This window comes from Mus caroli, unplaced genomic scaffold (genome assembly GCF_978045245.1).
Source record: "Mus caroli unplaced genomic scaffold, Mus_caroli_1 scaffold_1, whole genome shotgun sequence".
In the NCBI taxonomy this organism is placed as follows: Eukaryota; Metazoa; Chordata; class Mammalia; order Rodentia; family Muridae; genus Mus; species Mus caroli.
The window spans coordinates 122,307,694-122,322,973 of record NW_028227256.1 but is presented as its reverse complement, the minus strand read 5'-3'; the positions used below and the strand labels follow the sequence as shown (position 1 = coordinate 122,322,973).

Here is a 15,280-nt window from a genome sequence, read left to right as displayed (position 1 = left end):
AAGTAATGTTTACTGAGCATTCATTACAAGACAGAAGAAGCATGTGTGGGTCACAGGCCATTTGTGTGGTTGACACCAGGTCATACAACAAGGAAACGTGAAGGCAGCAATCAAATTGAGGTAACTTCTGACACAATATTACTGCTTTTGTGTTGTATGAGTGTGTGAAGGTGTGTGAGTGCATATGGTGTGTGTGTATGTGTGTGTGTATTCATGTCAGACTGTTCCCATGTGTATGTGTACATATAGAGGCCACAGGTTTATATCAGATGTCTTCCTCCATTGATTTCAGCCTTATTTTTAAGACACTGTTAGTTATTGAACCCAGAGCTCATCCGTTTGGCTGGCACGGCTGGCCAGTGAGCTTTAGGGATCCTCCTGTCTCTGCCTCTTCAGTATGAGACTTACATGCGTGTACCACTTCACCTGACTCTTCAAGTGAATACTGCAGATTCAAACCCAAATCCTCATTCTTGTGTGACAGCCACTTTAGCACTGAGCCATCTCCCAGTCCCTCACTACTGCTGCTCCATCTCTTCATACCCACACTGCTACAATTTGTTCCAAAGACATCTCATTGTGTGTGAACCTACCTCCCTTTCCTATCGCTGTCTGTGGTGTAAGTTATCTACAACTCAAATCTGATGTCATTGGCCTCCGCTTAGAATATTCCAAAGGTGACTTCTGGACTGCAGAGTCAATTTAAACTTCATTGCTATTTCAAGTTACTGACCGACTCCTTTCCACCCAACTGTACATACAAGCCAAAGACTATGCTAAAGTTTGTAAGTAGTTATAAAATGTATACAAAGCCATCAAGAAAGTTGAGGAAAGGACTGGAGAGATGACTGAGTGGTTAAGAGCCACTGGCTGCTTCTTCCAGAAGACCAGGGTTTGATTCCCAGAACCATATGCAATTCCAGTTCCAGTTGAGGAGTGGGTAGGCAAAATATATTGGGGGGTAAATGCACTTGACACTAAACCTGACAACCAAAGTTTGATCTCTAAAACTACATTGTAGAAGGGGGAAATGGACTCCTGAGAAACAGACTTCCATAGTCACACCATAATATACACATGAATGCCCATGTGCATGCCCTCTCCTCTGGTTTTTTTAAATTAATTTTTTTAAAAAGAAAGATAGCTGCAGAGCCTGTAGAGATGGCTCAGTTGGTAAGGCACTTGTCATTAAAACGTGGAGATCTTGCTTTGATTCCCCAGTACCAGCATCAAAAGCCCAGGCATAGTGCTTGCAATCACTGTGCTAGAGGGGGCAGAGCCACACAGATCCCTGGGATTTGCTGGGAAGCGAGTCTAGACTACTTGGCAATCTTCAGGCCGGTGAGCAACCCTGTCTCAACAAAAGGTGAGCTGTACCAGAAAAATGATACCCATACCCGAAGCTATTTTCTGCACATATGCACATGTGTATATGTGTGCACATGTGCACACACAGTTTATATGCACATAAACTTTCCCACAAAACAAAAAGGAAAATGTGGAATAAATGCACAAAGGATACTTCCCAATGAAAAGTCGGGCCTAAGGATTCAACTTAGGGTTTCAATGTAGAAAAAAAGGACATGGGTGGTCTAATTTAGCAGTGAGGAAGGCAGGCATGTGAGATGCACAGAATTGTCTCTTCAGAAAGAATTCTTGTTCTATCGTTTGCTAGGCACTTGTGAATGATCAGCTCAATCCAGGTTTAGTTTGAAAGATACTTTAACATTTCTGTATTGTTCCAGCTCAATACTTTTAGAAAATGAATAGGCTTCGTTCTGGTTCAAGCTGGCTTACTAGGTGTTGCTGTTTTCAAAATCCTTGGTTCAGTGCTCAGCACAGTGGAAAAAGAAAAAGATTAATTTGGGGCTCAGTGTGGTTCAAGGTTCGCAAATTAGAGTAGTTTTCATTTCTGGGTCACACTTGAGCTGGTGCCCCAGTTATGAATTCAGATCTGGGGTCTAGTATATGGGTGTCTGGCTCTCTGGGGATTCCTTGCTTCCACACCAGCCCATGTACAGTTATCTCCAGCTCCTTCAATCCTGAGTACACACTTGCACAAGGCACTTCCTCTAAAGTGGTCTTGCTTTAGACTCTGGGAGCTGTCTGGGAGCTGTGAATGAAGGACAGGACAAATTCTCCTGGTATGAAGATGGGTAATAGGAAACAAGCCCACCCTCTCCTTGTAACCTTCCCTCTCTCACCTCCTACAGGCCTCAGCTTGGAGACCTCCCATGACTTTAGGCATGTTACCATTCTCTTTTTTATATCTCTCTACCCTAGCTTATTCTTCCTTTGTCTTTCCCTTTATTTTCTGGCTTTGGTTTGTGTGTCCAGGGTGGTGGTACTTGATTTGGTCTTTGTTTCATTTGGAGTCTGCATCTCATGCAGCCCTGAGTGCCTTCAAACTTAACCATGTAGCTGAGTATAACCTTCTCCTGGCTCTACCACCCAAGTGCTGATATTATAGGCAGTTAATAAGGTGCTAGGGTGGAACCTAGGGTTTCCTGAATGCTAGATGTTCCAGTTTTATTTCTAGTTGACTTCAGTTGTTGTGACAAAGACTCCAACCAAAAACAAATTAGGGAAAGAAGCAGGTTTATCTAGCTTATAATTCTGCATTACAGTCCCTTAGTGTAGGGAAGTCCCAGAGTAAGACAGATGGTCACATCACATCCACAGACAAGAGAGACATGAAAGCACCCATGATGCCTATTGATTTCTACTAGATTTCTCCTACCCTTTGTGTTTCAAAGTTACCTGCCTGGGGATTGTTCCTGTCCACAGTGGGCTTGGCTTCTACATCAATCAACAGTCAAGACAATTCCCACAGACATGCCCACAGACCAACCACTGAAAGGCAACTACCTGGCTGATACTCTATTCCCAGGCTATTCCAAGTTGTGGCAAATCAACACTTGAAACCAACTAGCACACTAGGTAAGCCATCTACTGAGCTCTACCCATAGGCCCAGTGGACAGACCTTCAGGGAGATTTCTTGATCACTGAGACTCAAAGGCTGAAGCGGCCATTTCCCTTGTCATCCTCTGGGATGTGCTTCTTGACTGTGTACCTATGTGGGGTCTTAACTTAATGAGGTGTGGGATTGTGGTAGTCTCTAATTAAGACTTCTCATTTGGAGCAGAACAATGATACTTCCTTGCTATCTCAGGAGTTTACTTCTCCCATGGCTGTGCACACTGGTACCCAAGCTCACCTTCTCTACTAAATGCTTGGCAAGACCACATCTCTGCTGCCAGCTCTTCAGGCTGTGGTCTGAGGAGCTTTACTTTTTATTTACTCATCAATGATGAGTGATATATTTTTAAATGGCTAAGTCAGAATTAAACACACACACACACAGGGACACACAAAACTTTTCTTAAAAACTAAAGCTGGTAAGTTTCCTAGTCTGACAAAGGGTTAGAGTAAAGGCACAAAATTCACTTTGCCATGTAGCCCCAGGTGCCTCTGATACCAGCTACACATACATAAATGGCATTACGTCAGTAACTATCAATGAAGAGGGAAGTACACAAGATGCAAACTCTTGACTTACAGACATTGAGAGACTGAAGATGGCTTAGTAACACAGGTCGGACACAGGGCCTGCATCGTGTAATCAATCATGGGGTAGTGTGGGGGCTGAAAAGAGACATTTTTACCCAAGTCAAAGTCAACACTTAGACTCTAATCCTTCAACCAGCAGAAGGAAGCTAGTACACAGGAGACCAAACTCCCAGCCACCCGTAGTTTGAGGACCTTGCAGTAACTCTATCTGAAAGAAAAGGTATTGGCTCTGGACCCCAGAGTCCAAGTTCCCAGAACAAAAGAGATCTATTTGTCCCAGAGGGACAGTGCCCTAGGGTGAAAGTAACAGAGATGAGACAGAGGACAAGAAAGAAAGTGAAGGGAACAAGGATAGTTGTCTCTGAGGGGAGTGTGACAAAGGTCTACTTCTGGATAGAGTGGAGACAGATGTGGTCCATAGGCACAGGCAGTTTATACAGGTAAAGGGGAACAAAATCTGTTTAGGATGAGGTGTTTAATTTTCATTGGGCATGTTAATTAGGTGAGGGAAAGGTGGCTTTTGATAGTTGGGCTTCAATATTTTGATAGAAGGGCCTTGGTAAACAATCGCAGGAGGAAAAGTTGGCCAAACAAGGGGATAGACCTGGGAGGGCTAGCTTTAGGAATGTAATCTAATGGTTTTTAGCAAGGCAGAGGGAACTGGGCAGAAGGGAAAGGCCTGCCAGAGCCATAATCGCCACACTAGACCTGGCCAGAGTTCCTTCACTACCCACAATATGTAGGAAGCTTGCTCATACATGTTTAACTAGGAAGAGGCTCCAGACACTACAAGCATTCTTGAGGCTTCTCTCCTTAGTCCCAGGAGACAATGCAGGGCTGCAACTCTCAGAGTGAATCTGGGTGCAGTTGGGGGTCTTTTATGACCTCCTTAGAGACAGAGATTAGAGAGAAAGTGGATCCAGGAGGAAAAAATGATGGCAGGAGCTGAGCATTAAATGCACTTTGAGAGACTTGATTGGTTTGCTACTGGACTCTTTGTGACACTGAAAGCTGATGTTACTGATCCCTGTCACCAGGAGACTGGAACTGCCAATCAACACAAGTAAAGCTAGACCTCCTTCAGGAAGTGATAGGTGGAAGTAAGAAACACTGGTGGCCTCCTGAACTCCCCAGGGGTGGTGCCGCACACTTACCAGGGGCTTCAGGAGATCTAATGGATGGGACATAGGTGCGTCTCAGAACCCACAGATCCCATGCACACAAACTGACCTTGTACTTGGCTGTTCCAGCTTGTTCACTCATGACCTACTCAATGTGTTCTGGGTCCTAACAACCAAGTCTCTAAGTCAGGGGCCAGCAAGATGGCTCAGTAGGTAATTGTGCTTGCTTCCAAGCCTGATAAACCAAGTTCAATCTCTGAGAACTACATGGTAAAACCCCTTGCAAATTACTCACTGACCTACACACAGACAGACACACAGACACAGACACATGGGGGGTGGGGGGTGAGGAACCTTGAAACACCAGGTCCAGGGAATCTGATTTCCTCTCCTGGCCTCTACAGGCACATCTACCCTTGTGTACATATTCCCCTCAACACACACTTATACATAATCATAAAATAAATAAAATCCTTAAAAATGCAGTATTTCCAATTATTTTATGCAAGTTAGTACCCAGAGAAGTAGTTTCCAAAACTGACAGCCACAATTCCTTCCTCCCAGAGATCTAGAGTTGGTTTCTCCTTCCCTTGAATCTAGGCTGTTTTTGGTTTTTTGTTTGTTTGTCTTCACTTGCTACATGGCAGAAAGAGTGCTTTGCCTGCTCAATGCTGAGGTCCAGAAAAGATTGGAGACTGCCCTTTTATGCAGTTGTAAGCCAGACATTCTCTAAGGAACCCAACTCTAAGCTGAAAAGAAGGCCCAGCTAGACTCAAGGAGACTTAGGAAGAGTGGTACAGTGCCCACCCCGACCCCTGCCATGCCTAACCTAGCTACACAGCCCCAGGGCACTGCCACCAACTAAGCTTTGACATAGGTGTAGGTCACAGAATCATGACTGTTTTAGGGTAGTCAGTTACACAACACTAGATACCTGGGACTGGGCATGTAGCTCAGTAGGAAGAGTGCTTGCCTAGAACATACCACAATGCCCTGGGTTCCATCCCCAGCATTGCATAAAGCAGGTATGGCGTTTGTTACATGCCTATATTTCCAGTACTTGAGTAATGGAAATGAGAGTATCAGAAGTTCAATATCATCCTTGGCTGAAGAGTGAGTAAGAGTCTATCCTGGGCTATAAGACCCTGCTTCAGATAGATAGATAGATAGATAGATAGATAGATAGATAGATAGATAGAAACAAAAAACAAATAAATCATTAAACAAATATTTTTGAAAATTAAACTTGTGATTAGAAAGCATGCATGCCTCATTGTTACAAGATCTGAACGTGGGTCTGCTATCTACCAAATGATTTGGTAGTGGGGAGCACCAATATCATTTAGGGATTTCTGCAACCACTGTAATGTGATTTATATTTTCTGAGGACAACAGTCAAGGTGCTTCCTAGCCACTGGGCTCTCTGTATCCATGGTTACCACATATGCATACTTAACCAATCATGGATTAAAATAGTCACAAAATATTGCTTGAGTGTGTGGGGTTATGTAGTTCTGGAGAGGGAGTTCACCGAGATGTTTGCCTAGCATGCGTGGAGCCTTGAGTTCTATCTCAGCACCACATAAATCAAACAGGGTACCCGCATGGAAGTGGATGCAGGAAGAACAAGAGTTCAAGATTATTGTCAGCTACATAGTGAATTTGAGGCAACCCTAAGAGCCAGTCTTTAAACAAAGAAAACAGATAGACAGCTGAAATGCACTGTCTAACTGTATCCTCCGGAGTGACCTCATCTAATCTATTCAAAGGATGGGAGACATGATTGACAGGAGGAGACGGTGCTACTTCCAATAAAGGAAGAACTGAGGTCCAGGTCTTCTTGGCTTAAAGTCAGCTAAGCCAGCAAAAACAATGATGTTTAAAAGCATAGAAATGATGAATGCTTTGCATGAAAAAGACTGTCCCAGTCTGGTACTCAGAGCTGCCAGCTCAGAAGCCACATGTCCCACCCTGAGAAGCCACCATGCTCCTAGGCCAGCACTGCATCATGCTCTGGGCTTTGGACTATCTCTCATAAAAGGAAGACCAGGAACTTCTACAAACTAGGAATCAAGTCAAGAGACAGCCAGTGCAGGGTCTCTTGTTGACTTGAGAAGTTCATGCCAGCAACCACAGACAGTGAGTGTAGAAACCTGCATAGTGGGGTAAAAAGAGTGTACAGCCAGTCTTACACACCAGGATGAGGAAGAACCTATAAACAACACATGAAGTAAGGGCTTGGGAGATGCTCAGTCGATTAAGTACTTGCCTTTCAAATGTGAGGACCTAATTCAATCCCTAGGTCCCACATACAATTGCAGGGTGTGGTGTGCATTTTTAATCCTAATCCTGGAAAGACAGAGACAGGAGGGGCCTTTGGGCCTCTTTAGATGACAAACCTAGTTTAATTGGTGAGCTCCAAACAAGACCCTGTCTTTAAATAATATTCAAAACATGTAGAACAGTATCTAAAAACAACAGCTGAGATTGTTCTCTGACACACAGCATGCACACATCAAACACCATACACACAAAGAAAGAAAGAATATTGAAATGAACTGATATGATACAAAGAAAAAGAAATAGATCAAATACCAAGATCTTTACCTAAATGGTTACTTTTCCAGCTGTAGAGAGGGTAATGCGGGTGCAGACGGGCTGGACAATCACTCCCCGAGTGGGCAACAGAACCACCCAAGAGCATTGAGGGAAGAGTCTGGTCTAGGCCAGAGACAATGAGATTTGTCTCTGCTATGTCCTGGCTGCTCTAAGCATCAAAGCCTCAAGCCATGGGTTTAAATGAGACAGTCTCCCTTGGTCTAGAATCTCTAGAATCCTTACCCCCAAATAAGTATGTCCCAGTCAGGAGCTCTTCAGGAGCCCAGAAGAAGAAACTGCTGTTTTCTTACTGAGGGTCAGGGAGTCTCCAAAGAGAACTAGACCTTCACTCAGCTTCCTTCTGCTGCTCCAGAGTCCCATTTCAACAGTTTTCTGAACATACCAGTTTAGTGGCTCCTTTTTAAGAAAAACAACAACAACAAAATTGTAATAATGGTCAAAGCTTGATTGTCCACTGGAGATACTCCGTCTGCACACATAGAGAGAGTCCTTGCATCCGTCTCTTGTCTACTACTGGAAGGCATTTTTAATGGTCATTCTGCTCAAACATCTTCAGCTTGCTCTTAAGTGTGTGTGTTCAGTAAGTGCTGACTCGGGATGGCTAAGGGCGTGTCCCCTTTATTCTCTTTTGTTAAGCATGTCTCCATTGTTTTCAGGTTGATGACATCTCTTGTGTTGGCTGGACTGTCATTTCCTAATATTCTGATTCTCAAAGGAGCAAGGGAGTTCTGATCTGTCCTCTAACAGGTGAGAATCTGATCTATTCAACAAAAGAGGCAAACAGTGATCCCAGCACTGTCTTTCCCCACCACTTTTGCCTCTTTATTGGAGTACTAACAAATAAATATACTTGCTATGCGCTGAACAAGCTACAAGGAATGTGATGGTTAACACTTGTAACCCATTTGACAGGATCTCCAGAGACCCGGGATTATTGGTGAAGGAGTTTCTAATTGGACTAACTGAAGTAGTAAGATACATGTACAACCCATACTGCCTGCCCAAGGGTGGCACTGCCCACAATGGACAGGGTCATTCCACATCAATTATTAATCAAGAAAATCTCCCCACAGACTTGCCTACTGGCCAATCCGATAGAAGCTCTTTCTCGACTGAGATTTCCTCTTCCCAGAGGACTCTGGCTAGTGTTGCATTGACAAAAACTAATCAGTACACAGGGAGTGGGGGCAGAAGGGGAAGGGGGAAGGGCAGAAGAAAGGAGTGAACACAGACCAATTTTGCTTAGTTTGAATAAAAAATTTAAAAAAATAAAGCCAAATACTTTCTATGCCAGTAACCAAAAATTAAAGGTTTATTTTAAAAAGGTGTTTAACTTTTTAAACATATAATACTCAGTATATGATGTCACCAACTGCCACTATTAGGTTACTGACAGGTAACACTGAGCTAGGATACTGCTTATCATCAGATATCTATGAGATAATATCTACTTACCAAATACCACCAAGGTTTCCTACAGTTGTCCTCCCCCTGCCCCCTGACACTCTCTAACATCACACATCTTACAAATCTCTGGTTTTATCTGCTTGGTAAAGATCACAATGACTTTGAATAAAGTCAACAGAAATACATTTAGGGATATACATTTATATTCAGTGAATTAATTAGTGCTGGCTCAAGTTAGAAGCTCCTTGTCACATTTCTGAAGGACAACTTGATGACATGCATGAAAAGCCTTTAAATAAAATTTTGCTTTTACAGTTTTTATTATCCCCAGTTAACCACAAGCTAAGATATTAAATGAGGACTGGCACAATGGCTCAGTGGGTCAAGATACTTGCTGCCAAGCCTGAGAACCTGAGTTTGATCTCTGGGACCCCCATGATAAAAGGACCTGACCATCACATGTTTGCCCTGGCATACAGAGCATATGTACATGTACATAACACACACATACACACACACTAAAAGTGCAAATAAAATAACAATAATAATAATAATAATAATAGCTGGAAAATTCTGAAAACCATTCGTAATCTTTAAATCCCACAGCACTGTAAATAGAACTCTAGAGTCTTGTGCTGCCCACTGCATCCCCACCAAGGAATGGTCCAGAGTCTCTACACTGAACATGATGCCTTCACACCCGTAGTCATCTTTCCTGTCAGTTCAACTGTTCTGGAGATACAGTTCGTGTTAAATAACACTTATTTTACCTAACGTGGTAAAACGTTTGGTGTATGTATACTGGTTCACACAAGCATTAGGCTTCATGAAACTGTTCCTTGGATAAGGATAACGTCATGTACTGTGTAACATGGACATTCTATTTTGTTTGTTTGTTTGTTTGTTTTGTATGTGTTTATTTATGATTATTATGTGTACATGAGTGTTTTGCTCACATATTCTGAGTTTCACATGAGTGTCTGGTATCAAAGGTCAGAAGAGGATGTTAGACTCCCCATGTCATCTGCAAGAAAAATGCTCTTATTCTTAAAGCCCTCTCTCCAGCCTTGAGCTTTCTATTTTAAGGGGATTACACTGAGGAAACGTTAATCTGTATGCAGAAGACTTTAGTTACAGCTCTGCTTCAGCAGTCACTATGCTGGGTGCTATAGACTTACTCTTTATGGTGGGTACTAGCATGCCTTTGCCATAGACAGAAAACTCTTCTCTTGGTAAAATCAAGGCATAAGAAGTTAAACAACAGTGTGGGATGAACAGGACTGTGGTAAGGATTTCTCAAAGCAAGACTGTGCAGCAGTGAACAAACACCATATGTCTGAAAGTTCAGACATATGAGAAGGTATGCCTGACACAGCAACTGATAAACTACAGACTGCAAACTTATGTGCATAGTATGAGTTCATTAAAATGCATGTACCCTGATAGTACTCGTATAATGCATTCTATATACATAGGCACACGTTTACACATAGAAAAGGAACACGAACAATACATACATAAACACATACACGTAGACATACATACATATAAACACATAGATACATGGACACAGACAAACATACAAAGATAGATACATACATAAATATGTACACATATCACATGAACACATTTGTATGCAAAAACTACACATAGACATATATGCATGGGTACAGATACACACATTCATGCATATACATGTATAGACATATATATATGTCTATACACATGCATGCACATACTTCTTTGTACAGGGCAGATGACATGATGTTAAGAGTAGTTATTTCTTTCTGGTGAAAAGATAGGTCCTTTTTATTTAACTGCAGTGTGTGTGATGGCTTGTATATATTTGGCCCAGGGAGTGGTACTATTAGGAGGTGTGGTCTGGGAATAGCTGTGGCCTGTTGGAGTAGGTGTGTCACCATGAGCGTGGGCTTTAAGACTCTCATCCTAGCTGCCTGGAAGCCAGTCTTCTCCTAGCAGCCTTCAGATGAAGATGTAGAATTCTCAGCTCGTCCTGCACCATGCCTGCCCAGATGCTGCCATGCTCCCACCTAGATGATAATAGACTGAATCTTTGAATCTTTAAGCCAGCCCCAGTTAAAAGTTGTCCTTATAAGAGTTGCCTTGGTCACAGTGTCTGTTCACAGCAGTAAAACCCTAGCTAAGACAGTGTGTGTGTGTGTGTGTCATCTTTGTGTGTGTGCTGTATGTGCATGTATATATATGTATGTGATGTATATGTATACACATATACATATATGTTTACATGTGTATGTTTATGTATACTCTAACACTTAGCTATATCCCTAAGTGAGTTTCCATGGTGGGCATACATTATACCTGCAGTTTCATATAACATTGTTCCCAACTTCTCTCAGAGTCAAATACTACTTTCTAACTCTTGTTTCAGACTGCAGACTGCTCTCCAAAGCAAGGCAAATTCCCCCATATATCTAAGCATCTCACTGCTGAAATATTCATGCTCTGTGTTCAGCAAAGCTCAACCTCGCTTCAGCATGTGCCACCACATGTCATGAATATCAGGGAGATAAATGATTTTTGACATAAATTACACAGGAAAGACCACAAAATCGCACTCCATTTAGAGGCGCAGGCTTTGGCCTTCAAAAAGACCCCAAAATGTTTCTTTTCCTTGTTGGCACAGCAGGCACAAAAAAAACATTTTGTGGGCTGAGGAGATGGATCAACATTTCCACCATCTCTAGAACCCACAGAGAGACCAGTAGCAGGGTGGATGCCTTTTCTAGAAGCCCAGTGCTGGAATATAGAGACAGGCCGACCCCCAGAGACTTGCCAAGCAACCAGCCTGGCAGCAAAAGGTGACTCCAGATTAGGAAAGAAATTCCAAGGTCAAGCTGTGCTCCACATGGCTGCATGGGTGAGTGCAACTGTACACATGTGCACAGACAAGAAAACATGCCCATAATGCTCTGGCTACTAGTAGTTTTTTGCACACCAAGCCATGTCAGGCCAAAACCAAGCTGCTTTCTTGGTTACCGTCCTTGTTCATCCTGGACAGAATTCCCTCAACTAGAAAACACAGATTTGAAACTGCAAATGTCCCCCACGGCCACCTGGGAGTCTTGGAGTATAGTCCTTATGACACACTGACATGAATACATTTGTAAACCTCTGATCTTCACAGAATTCTTGAATTAAAGAAATATACTCACACTTCTGGGGCTGCTTCCAGCTTAGCCAAATAAGCACAAATATTAAAAGAACAATGTATCCAGTTGGGCCAGCATAAAAGTGACGTTTCTGTGGCTGGTCAGGTGACTCAGCATCCGAGGCATTTGTCATCACCCCTAATAGACCTGAGTTCAACTGCTAGAACCACATGGTAGAAAGAACCAATCCCACATGTGCCAACAAATTAGCTGACCAATTAACTAGCTAACCAACTAACTAAATACATAAGTAAATACATATATGAATAAATAAATAATAAATAGTAAATGTAATACAAATTTAAATCAATTTTCTGAACTGTGAATGTGGCTCAGTTGATGAAGTACTAGCCTAGCATGTACAAAGCCTTGGATTCCATGCCCTAAACAGAATAACTGGGTGTGGTGATGTGTGGTAATCCTAGCACTTGGGAGGCAGAAGCAGGAAGATCAAAAGTTCAGTGTCACTCTTGGCTATACAATGAATTTGAGGCCAACCTGGGCTAAATGAGACATTGTCTTGAAAAAGAAAAAAAAAAGATATTTCTAATGAAAAGAGTTATAAATCTCATTTTTAAACAGAGAAAGAGAATATTTTGGTAAGGATAATGCCATAGCTCTCTGCTGTTTATAATGAGCCTGATGCGTATTCAACATTGAATCAAGAGATTCGGTGGAAGAATTCACAGGACAAAAAGATTATAGAATCTGAGCCCTGCCTTTGATGTGAGGAGTTAGGGATAAACCACTTAGTGAGGACAACTTAAATGATAGTCAGCTGGTATACCTCTCAGGCCCCATCAGAGCTTCTTAGGAAGCTAATATACTCACAATTGGTTCGAGTACAGAGATTAAGTGTCCATGGAATGCTTAGTCCTAGATGGAACATCTATATGGCATTGCTAGCAAGACTCAGGGACCATTGCAGAAGAGAGAGTAGAAAGATGGTAGGAGCTAGACACCCAGGAAGACCAGGGCAAAACAGTGCATTCTGGACATGACAGGAACGCTATACCCATAATCTCACAGCAGCTGTGGTTAGTGGCATAAGACCTGTCTAAGATCTAGCCAGTCACCATCCCAGTATAGACAGAAGGGGATCGGGGAGCCCAAACCTCTAGCTGAGGAACTATTAGCAGTTGGTGGTGGCTGGGGCAGGATGACTCAGTCTTCTTTAAGGGTATGTGCATGACAATGAACCCATGGAGGACCTCATACCCATATGTATATGGGAAACTCAGATCCCGTGTATATATAAATATATAAATATATATATATATATATATATATATATATTTCACGACACGCGAGTTATTAGATGGATGGATAGATAGATAGATATGTAGATAGATAGAAGATAACTAGATGATAGATAGATAGGTAGGTAGATAGATAGATAGATAGATAGATAGATAGATAGGAACATAAAGTTGTAAAGAGGATGGAGGGGGAGAAGGATCTGGGAGGAAATAAAAACAGGATGTGGGGAAGTAAATATGATCAAAATGCATTGTATGCATAGATGAAATTCTTAAACAATCAATACAAGTTCATTTTAAAATGTCACCTGATGGTCGAATACATGGAAAGAAGCATGAGAGAAACTGCTCTGCCAGGGGACCTGAATTAGGTTCCCAGCATCCATGTCTGTGGCCCCAGCTAACTGCCTGTAACTCCAGCTCTGGGGAGATTCAGTGCCTCTACACGAATCTGCACTCATGTGCACACACCCACATGCAGACCTACATCATTATACACATAACTTAAAAGAATAAAAATACATTTTTAAAGAGCTCAAGATTCAAAATAAAGAGCTTCCAACAGCTCCTATTGAAGGCAAATCGGCTCTAACACAGCTAAACACAGTATGCAGTCCGAAATTACCCAAAGCCAGATTCTTTTTCTACTACTGAAACCACTGTTTCGGGAGTAAACTTCTCAGCTGTCTCTGACTCATGCTCCTGGAATAGGGTCTCCAGTAGATGCCAAATGGTGCAAAGTCTACCGTGGTAACCTTCCAAAGGGTTTAGGACAACAGCTTTTAAACTCATTTCCCACTTCCTCTCTTACCTAACTTCAGTACAATTCATATCACATCTATAGGTGTGTTTATATTATTATTACTATAACAGTTTTTAAAAACATAATATGAAATTTGGCTATTGTCCTAGGTTCATTTCTGCTGCTGTGATATATATATATATATATATATATATATATATATATATATATGCAAAAGAAGGTTGTTTCACAGTTGCAGTTCATTTCTGCAAGAAAGTCACAGTAGGAGGAGCTTGAGACAGCTGGTCACACTACATCAACAATCAAAAGCAGAGAGAAATGCAAGCAGACATGGTTACTTGCTGTGCTCAGCTCTATTTCTCTGCTATTACATAATTCAGGATCCTCTTTCTAGGGAGTTAAGCCACCCCCACTAGACTGGGTGTTCTCACATCCATTAATTAAAACAGCCCCCATGGGTGTGCTTGTAGGCCTCTAGCAGGCCCAAGCGTGGTAAATGTGCCTCTGGCAGGCCTTGTCCTTCGCCATTCCCTCTGCCTTGCTAAACTGTTAGATCGCATTCCTAAAGCTAGCCACTAATTTGGTCACTTTCTCCCCCTGCAGCTCATCACTAAAGTCAATCAAAGCACTAAAATCCAACAATCCAAAGCTGTCTTTTGGCTTGCCTAACTAACAGACCCAATCAAAACAAACCAATAGCCTGGAGGTTTGGTTGGTTTTCCTTTTCCCCCTCTATAAACAGCAATTTGTCTATAGACCATGGCTGTCTAGTCTCTATCCAGAGACAGCCCTTTGTCCCTCTGGGCAAACCTACTTCCCCCCTCCCTTGTTACTTTTCCCTTCTCCCTCATCCTCTATCTCCTGTCTTTGTCTCTTATTCCCTGCCTTTTGTCCCTCTGGGGCAAACAAATCTTCTTTGCACTGAGAACTTGGTCCTGGGGTGTCTTATGCTGATATTATACTTTCAGTCTTCAGCTATCAATTTGATATAGCTTATGGCCACCTGAAAGCAGGTAATCTATCAATTGAGAGTTAGTCATATCAGATTGACCCATGGGCATGGCTTGGGTGTGGTGGTATCTTGACTACTAATTGATGCAGGAGGGCCAACTATGGGTGAAACCACTCCCTAGGCACGTGGCTTTGGGCATTTAAGAAAGCTAGATAAACAAAAGCCCAATAGCAAACCAGTGAGCAGCATTCCTTCATGATTTCTGCTTCAAAATCTCCCTTAAGTTCCTGCCTCAACTTCCCAAAACAACAGAACTATAACCTGTAAGATGAAATAAACCATTCTCTCCCCAAGTTGATGTTGGTAATAGTGCTTGAAAACAGAAATAAAGTGAAGC

General features: G+C 42.3%; 1 protein-coding gene across 1 annotated transcript in view; it reads right to left on the bottom strand.

The window, feature by feature from the left end:
* Positions 1-15,280, bottom strand: part of Gpr39 (G protein-coupled receptor 39) — a 209,972-nt gene that overhangs the window by 122,595 nt on the left and 72,097 nt on the right. The gene's annotated exons all lie outside the window — the stretch shown is intronic.